We start from the raw sequence: 9,100 nt of genomic DNA, 5'->3' as shown, positions 1-9,100 counted from the left end.
TGGAAGCAGACTGGTGGTGTTCAAATGTACATAATTTACATTAAAATAATTCAGTAAGGATGCAGTGTGGGGAGGAAGAACTCTACTCTCTAAGAGAGGCGTCTAGCATTTGCAAGACTGTATCAAGGATTACCTCAAGGAACAGAGGTTCTGCGTTCAAGCTAGTCTGGACCACAGGCTTCATTCATGAGCACTAGATGTGAGAATTTATTTTCCCATGTGAAATCAACGGTGCTGGAGGGATGGAGTTGCCTAGAAACAGATCGTATCACTTACTCAAATGGGTTATAAGAATGGGAGTTGCTTCCCTATCATCTTTGGGAGAGATTAGATTTCTACCTAGTACTGGAATATGTCTCCCCAGATGTTTCTTCCAAGACATCCAACAGAGTCTGTTGCTTGGTTCATTCAGAACAGTCCTGGATCCTGCAGACAGGTCTGTGTCACTTCAGACACAGGTCTCAGTAGATCTTTCTGGAAGGTCAGTGAACAAGAACCTAGTCAAGCCCATAAGCACAAGGAGGGCATTTGTATTTTGCATGCTAATCACTGCAGACCAGTCAGCAATCAGAGACTCGCTTTCACCACCTGGAAGGGGAGTGGAAGGAAAAAAAAAGAATTCCACCCCTCTCCCCACCCCTCCCAAACCATCAAAGACTGGAGGTGTTTCCCAAGGAGAGTGGACACCACGATGTGGTTAGGCAAGCAACAGGAAAACACTCCAGCTCACACTCACACACTCCTGTCTCTGAAGAACTCTTGTTTTTGCCAAAGCGCTAAGCTTTCACTCTCCTGGCTGGTCTAAAGGCTGGCTAAGGCAAGAACTGCATGCCACTCAGCATGCCCTGCCTTAACTCTGAGCTGGTCCCCTGCAGTGCTATCTGAGCCTTGGAGATTCAAGAGTTGGATGGGACAGCTCCTCCATCCTTACTCCCAACCACACCCGAGAGGCATTGTGTGCACAGAGCCCGGGACTGAGCATGGTCTGATGTAGGCGGACTTTTCTCTCCCGCCAGCTGGTGTTGTAGAATATTATTTTAAGATCTGTTACATTTGTTTATGCTGTAGAACATTTGTTTAATGATGCAAAGATGTGTTGCATTCTTCTGTGTTGCATTTGTTTAAGTCTGTGAAGCTGTGTTACTGTGCCTGTCTAAAACACCTGATGGTCTAATAAAGAGCTGAATGGCCAATAGTGAGGCAGGAAAAAGGATAGGCAGGGCTGGCAGGCAGAGAGAAGAAATAGAAAGAGAAGAAAGAGAAAGAAGGAGGAATGAGAAAACAAAGAGGATGACAACAGGGGTCAGTCACCCAGCTACACAGCAAGCCATGGAGTAAGAAATAATGAAAGGTATACAGAAACAGAGAAAGGTAAAAGCCCAAAGGCAAAAGGTAGATGGGCTCATTTAAGTTAAAGAAAGCTGGCAAGAAACAAGCCAAGCTAAGGCCAGGCATTTATAAGAAAAAATAAGACTCCATGTGATTTATTTGCGAGCTGGGTGGCAGGACCCCCAAAAAAGCAAAAACAACCAACAACAAGCCAGTTCCCAAATAACCACACAGAAACTTATTAATTACAAATGCTCGGCCAATAGCTCAGGCTTATTATTAGCTAACTCTTACATTTTAAATTAACCCATATTTCTTATCTACCCTCTATTACATGGCTGTAACTTCTTTTAACATGGCACATTCATCTTGGCCCCTCAGACTCTGCCCTTCTTCTTCCCAGCACTCTCTCTGCTCCGAAAATCCTGCTTAGCTATCAGCCAATCAGATTTTTATTATCAATGAGAGCAACACATTTTCACAGTGTACAGAATGATTATTCCACAGCAGTCTGACTCTCCCAAGCCAAAAGCGAAGACTCCATTAATGCCTCAGATGAAACTGGCTTAAATAGGAGAGGCCTTGGTCATGCCTAGCTTGGTCCAGTAAAGGCAGATGGAGAGAAAGGTGAATGGTGTCACCATGATGTGCTGAGAACAACTCATTCCATATTATGACAAATCTTGGTTGTCAACTTGACAGGATCTGGAATCTACTAAGGGAGCATGCTGTGGGCTATTTGTACACTCTGTGAAACATGTATTGCTGTGATTGGTGTAGTGAAAAGCTCGAATGGCCAAGAGCTAGGAAGAGGTTAGGCTGGGACTTCTGGGGACAGAGAAAACTCTGGGAAGAAGGAGGGAGGAGTCTCTAGCCAGATGGAGAGGAAAAGAGGAGGTGCAAGATGAGAGGTGACACCACATGACAGAACATAGATTAATATAAATGGGTTAATTTAAGTTATAAGAGCTAGTTGAGACAAGCCTAAGTTAAGACCAAGCTTTCATAATTAACAAGTCTCTGTGTTGTTATTTGGGGCTGGTAGCAGGAAAGAAAGTCTGTCTACAGGAACATGTCTGTCTATCTATCTATCTATCTATCTATCTATCTATCTATCTATCTATCATCATCTATCTCTTTGTCTATCTCTCTGTCTCTCTGTCTCTCTGTCTCTCTGTCTCTCTCTCTCTCTCTCTCTGTGTGTGTGTGTGTCTATATGTCTGTGTGTTTCCAGAAAGTATTAACTGGGGGAGAACACCCTCCCTCAAGGGATGACACCTTCCAAAGGGTGACTCAGACATAACGAGGCCTGCGTGAAATCCGTGCTTCCTCCGTGCTCCCTGCCTTCCCCCCCCTCCTTCTTGCAGGTGGATTCATTACCCCTGTGGCTGCCCGCTGGCTGCTGGTGCTGCCAGGTCTCACTAGCATAGTAGATGAGAGAGAGGGACCCCAGCTCCCCCAGCCTCCTAACATGGACTGAAGACAGGTGACTCTCCAGGAGTCCTCCAGACCTTCAATGCCAGACCGGAACTGCTGAGGCACCAGCTTCGCAGACCGAGTAGCTGGGGGGCCCTAGGCCTCCCTAGCATGGAGACAGCCATCATTGGACCTCCCAGTACTTACCGTACAAGGCAATCTTACAAATATCTTTTATAATACATAGTCATTCTATCAATTTTGTTCCTCTAGAGAACCCTGTCTAATACAGCCTACTTCTGCTTATTCAAAATCTCCTGGAGAGGGTCCAGCAAGACGGCTTAGTGCGTAAAGTACTTGCCAAGCAATTCTGATGACCTGAGTTTGATTCCCAGCACCCCAGTAAAGGAAGACAGAGAGAATGGACTCCACAAACTTGTCCTTTGACCTCCACACATGCACAATGGCTTACAGACATATACACTGATAAATACAAATCTTAAAATTCTTGTAAAATATAACAAAAAACTTAATAGTGGTACTTGGGTTTATGTTATAATACATTACTATGTCCTAAGTATGAGTGTGCATTATATAAACATTCTGTGTTATCTAGTAAATACATTGCATACAGTGCAATCTATATTACAAAATAAATACTGTAAGGTTAAAACAACACTAAAATACACACAAGCAATCTCTCTGTTTCTTAGTCACTTTCATAGAGTCCAGAGCCTGACTTGGAATGCGAAAGCACCACGGGAGTTTATGCAAATGGATGCAAATGAGCAATCTTAGAGAAGATTCCTAGCCCTTTGAGGTATGTGGAAACCCTCTGAGAAGCCCAACATACAAGGCTCCTCTGTTCCAATATGTGTGCCCCTGATCCAGCCACCCACTAGGTCTTCCAGAAGCTGTGCTCTGACCTTGGAACTCCGTGGTCAGTCTCAGGGAGGTCCTGGTTATCTTGGGTAGGAGCAGAAAGTAGATGCTTTGTATTTTTAGAGTCTCGCAGTCTGGTTCTCCAATGCCAAGCATCCTTACTCTCCCAAACTTGAGAAGTTAGAATCTCAAAATCTAAGATCAGGTAGTAACTACAAATGTAAGGGAGGGAGGAGAGGGGACCAGACAGAGGAGGTGGGTCCACCTGAAGCATTTGAGTTTACTTCTGAAAATAGAAGCATATATCTCAGTTTGGCCTGTGGCTTACCTGTTTCCAGCCTCCAGCCTTAGGCATTTGAAAATAATGTCCTGGGTCATTATAAAAACTGGGTCACTCGAAGACAAAGCAAGAATGAATGCCATATGGAGAAGGATCAAACTAATAGAGCCAGCCTCAAGCCAAGAGTTGGAGCCTGAGTCTAAAAGGCCCCTCACACAGGCTTGTTCCCCACTTGGGGGTGCTATTTTAGAAGGCTCCAGAGCCCTTGGGAGGTAGGTCCTGGCTGGGGGAACCAGGTCATTAGGGGGGCCTTTGAAGGGTTTACGTGCTGCTGGTTTAGTCTAGTCAGCTCCCTTGCCACGTCATGGACTGAGACCCTCTGAAACAGTGAGACAAAATAACTCCTCCTCTCAAGGGGCTTCTATCACGTTTCCTGTTATAGGAATGGAAAATGTAACCAATACACCCAAGAGCAGGGACTGTGAGCAAGCCACTGAAATCTGGGAAGAGGTGCAGATTTTAGAGGGAACTTGGCCCTGCTGATGTTTTGATCTGGGACTTCTGTAATGATGATAGATAGATAGATAGATAGATAGATAGATAGATAGATAGATAGATAGATAGACAGACAGATAGATGGAGAGAGAGAGAGAGAGAGAGAGGAGAGAGAGAGAGAGAGAGAGAGAGAGAGAGAAGGAAAGGAGGGAAGGAGGGAAGAAACCAAGAAAGAAAAAGAAAGGCTAAGTAGGTGCCTTTCGGTGGGCCCTGCCAAGATGTGCCACTAAGTAATCTTTACTCCACATGCAACAGAGTTAGTGTAAGAGGTGTATTGGGGGAGGGGAGAGGGAAAGGCCATGTCAGAGTGGGGACATGAGAGACGCAGGCAGGCAGACAGACAGAGAAACAGGGAAGAAGAGAGGTAAGATAGACAAGAAAGAAGAAGCAGAAGAGGGAGCTGTGCCTGGTGGGCGAGGCCCAGGCTGTTGATCCCCTTTCTTCTATATGAGCCATGCTTGAGTAAAGGAGGTTGTTAAGTTTTTTCAATCGGGTCTGAATTTCAGACAGATCATTCTGCCTCAGAGGACGCTTGACGGGGGCTTGAGTCCATCACGCTGGCCTGCCCAGGATGCTGGCTGAGAGCACACCTCGGCCAAGCCTTCTGCTTACGCTATTTCATTGAGCACGGTTCCCCATTTCTCATACCCCTTAGCCAGAAAGAAGAAACCCAGAAGGTCCCTGCAACCACTGAGGGCGTGACAGCGACCTGCTCTTACTTCCCTTGAAAGGCCTGTACGTGGACCTCCCTTGTTCCCTGAGAGCAGAGCATTCGTGGAAAGCTGTCCTCTGCAAGAAGAGCTCCCGCCGTTCATCAGGCTCTCTGCCACGGTGCCGTCATGATTAGGGTGCACTTAAAAAGTAATTAGAATGTTGTGTTGAACATTAGGACTTCTGCTGAGCCTCCGAGGAGAAGCCCATTAATTAGACCCTTGGAACGCTTCAGTGGCTTCAGAGGCAGGCTGCAGTGACAGGGAACAGGGACCCAAGGGCAGGGGACAGCCACCTTTCTCTCTCCTTTGCCTACTCTCCTTGATGGAGGAGAGCTCAGCCGATCAAAGCCCTTAGCACATTCTAGATGTGTAGAGTTATTGGCTTACATCCCATCCCATGATCTTATGTGGAACTCACCTCCTATACCTCAAATGGGGTCTGTATTTGAAGATAGTGAAATTCAGATCATTAGGGTGAGCATTAATTTGATAAGACTGGTGTCTTAGTCAATGTTCTATTGCTGTGAAGAGAAACTATGACCAAGGCAATTCTTTTTTTTTTTTTTTTTTTTTTTTTTTTAAGATTTGCTTATTTATTATATATACAGTGTTCTGCCTGCATGTATCCCTGCAGGCCAGAAGAGGGCACCAGATCTCATTACAGATGGTTGTGAGCCACCATGTGGTTGTTGGGAATTGAACTCAGGAACTCTGGAAGAATAGTCAGTGCTCTTAATCTCTGAGCCATCTCTCCAGCCCCCAAGGCAATTCTTATAAAAGAAAGCATTTAATTGGGGGAATTGCTTACAGTTTCAGAGGGTTAGCCCATGATCATCATGGCAGGAAGCTGGCAGGCATGGTACTGGAGCAGTAGCTAAGAGCGTTACAACCTGATCAGGAGTGTGGGGGAGGAGGCATGAGGGTGGGAGAGAGAGACTGAGCCTGGCATGTGGCTTTTGAGACTTTAAAGACCGCCCTTAATGACACACTTCCTCCAACAAGGCCACATTTCCTAATCCCTCTCAAACAGTTCCACTAACTGGGGACCAAGCATTCAAACATTTGGGCCTATAGGATCATTCTAACTCTGACCACAACAACCGATATCCTTACCAAAAAGGGGAGGGAGACCAGAACAGAATAAAGGCAGAGAAGGTAGGTGTTGTGATGGATCAGGAGGCAAGAGACAGCCATCTACAAGCGAAGGAGAGAGTCTGAGAGGACCTACCTCACAACCCTCAGAGAGCATGAGCATGGATCATATCTCTGTTTCCTGAGCAAAGGCATGGAACCACATCTCCCACAGTGGCACTGACATCCAGAACTGAGATAATTCCTATTGTGTTGAGGCAAGAAAAAAGACAGGAAAAATTAAGGGAAGAAAAAAAATGAAAAAGACTCTCACCCTGGGATCAAGTTTGCCTTTCCTGATGCCTGAGAGTCAAGAAACTTCAACACAACTGATTCAGACAGAATTGCATACAAAGACAGTGTTTTTTCCTGAAGACATCACAAATGAAGTTGTCAAAAACAACACATGAAGCCAGGCAGTGGTGGTGCACATCTTTGATCCCAGCACTTGGGAGGCAGAGGCAGGTGGATCTTTGTGAGTTCGAGGACAGCCTGGTGTAGTGGGTAGCCATTCCAGCTTTGGTCTGGAAGTTCCAACCCCCATTGAGGCTTCAGTAACTGTCATGCCTACAAGGTAGGGGCAAGGGAGGGCCCTGGAGACCCGAGATGGGGATGTGCCATGCTCTCTTGCTGCTGGGAGCCCGGCTAGCTCAGTTGGTAGAGCATGAGACTCTTAATCTCAGGGTCGTGGGTTCATGCCCCACGTTGGGCGCCATTGTTGCTGGAGAGCTTCTCTCCAGGTCCCACCAAGCCCCACAGTCCCACAACCCATGTATAAAATAATCATCCAGATGCTTATATTACTTATAAACTGTATGGCCATGGCAGGCTTCTTGTTATATCTTAAATTAACCCATTTCTATAAATCTATACCTTGCCACGTGGCTCATGGCTTACCGGCATCTTTACATGCTGCTTATCCTGGCGGTGGCTGGCAGTGTCTCCCCCTCCTTCATCCTGTTCCCCCAATTCTCCTCTCTCCTTGTCCCGCCTATACTTCCTGCCTGGTCACTGGCCAATCAGTGTTTTATTTATATAGAGTGATATCCACAGCAGCCTGGTCTATAAAGCAAGTTCTAGGACAGCTAGTGTGAAAGCAATACAGACTCCATTTTAGGGTAGGGCCACCATCTTAGACCACCTGCTGTACTCAGTTCCAGGAAGGACCTCAGGAACAACGGGAATGGATACAGGGACCTATGCTACTGCGGACATTCTGTCTGTGGTTTATGGCCCTTGAAGATATCTAGATAATCCTACTGAGCAACCCACATAATCCTGCTCAGCAAGTTAATTATGAATGCTGAGCCTTTAGCTTAGGCTTGTCCCACTAACTCTCATCACTTAAATTAAACCATTTTTATTCATCTACATGTTGCCACGTGACTTGTGGCTTGTTATCTCTCCTCCTACATGTCTTGGCTCCAGCTGGTGACTTCACCTTTCTTCTTCCCAGAGCTTTCTCTCTCCAGAAGTCCTAGCTATATCTCCTGCCTAGCTATTGGCTGTTTAGCTCTTTATTAAACCAATCACAGTGACATATCTTCACACAGTGTCATCAAATATCTCACAACACTGGGAAACTGATAGATATATGTCAAGTCTCTGTGTTGGTAAGGCAACAGGACAAACCCACCAGTGAGGCTACAGGTCACAGATCTGAGAGTACAATTACAGTTGAACCCAGCTACAGATACAAAAGGGCAAAACTGGGTCCAGACAAAGGGACAAGAGGACAGATGGACAGGACCAGATGGATGAACAGAAAGACAGGCAGATGGTAATTCCTCTGCAATTTCATGCTGAAAGAAGAGAATCCTAATAAAGCCTGGGTCAGCCAGAGAGGAAATTTTTCTCCTAGAAAAAGATTCACAACTTGTGAGATCACTTTACTTCGAGACAATGATGGGTGGGACCACACTTCGCCAGGGCTGCTAGCTATGCATAACCCTGGCCTTATAATTAACTTGTAGTCTCCAGTTAGGACACTGTAGATGGACTTGCAGGCTTGCTAGATCTCCTTGTCACTCTTCCCAATGTGGTCACAGGAAAAATCCCCCTTCTCTGGTTCTCACTGTTAATTTGGCTCTTTTAATTGACTTAAGGATAGGTGGCTAATGGGGCATAGGCTATGTCCCTAAGTTTGGTAACATTGTTATTGAAAGGACCAGGCAGACACCATCACAGGCTGCTCAGTCTCCTCTCAGAGATCAGGCCTCAATTTCAGTTTCCTGAGACTGAAGCAAGCAGTTTCTGGGAGGGCCATGAACAAAAGACATAGTCCTTGCAGTAGCTCCCTTTCTGCCTGTACTCTGACTGCTCAAGGTTCAGCCAGTTGTTTACTGTCTAGGACCCCTCACCAACTTAGAGCTGCGTGCATGGATCAATGTGAACATGCTAGGCCAGCCAGCCCCCATGGCAGCTCAAGAACAGAGCCTGGGCCACTGAGTCAGCCCCCACAGTCAGCACGTGCAAGGCAGCCAGCCCCCATGGCAGCTTAAGGACAAAGCCTGGGACTTGTTTCCAACAGCCCCCAAAATGATAATTGTAAACCCCAACCAGTAAATTCAAAGGTTACATACCCTCACCCAATTAAAAGAGAACAGAGATCTTCAAAAATAAAAATAAACCAATCCAAGCTGCACCTGTGCCAAACCCCCACCCCCCACAACCACCCTGAAGGGCCTGCGGTTTTTGCCTTTAAATAGCTAGCCTCACAAAGAAAGAGCAACTCCTCCCTGCCTCACTGTATTGGGTATAGGAACAAGTTCCCTGCCTAGGCTTGTTATCTATA

General features: G+C 46.1%; 1 non-coding gene across 1 annotated transcript; it reads left to right on the top strand.

Annotated features, from left to right (window-relative positions):
- Window positions 1-6,945: 6,945 nt before the first annotated feature.
- Trnak-cuu lies at window positions 6,946-7,018 on the top strand. The gene has a single exon. It is a non-coding gene; the product is annotated as a tRNA-Lys (tRNA).
- Window positions 7,019-9,100: the final 2,082 nt, after the last annotated feature.

The sequence above is a fragment of the Peromyscus leucopus genome, chromosome 17 (assembly GCF_004664715.2).
Source record: "Peromyscus leucopus breed LL Stock chromosome 17, UCI_PerLeu_2.1, whole genome shotgun sequence".
In the NCBI taxonomy this organism is placed as follows: Eukaryota; Metazoa; Chordata; class Mammalia; order Rodentia; family Cricetidae; genus Peromyscus; species Peromyscus leucopus.
Note: the sequence above shows the minus strand (reverse complement) of the source record. Positions and strands in the feature narration are given on the sequence as shown.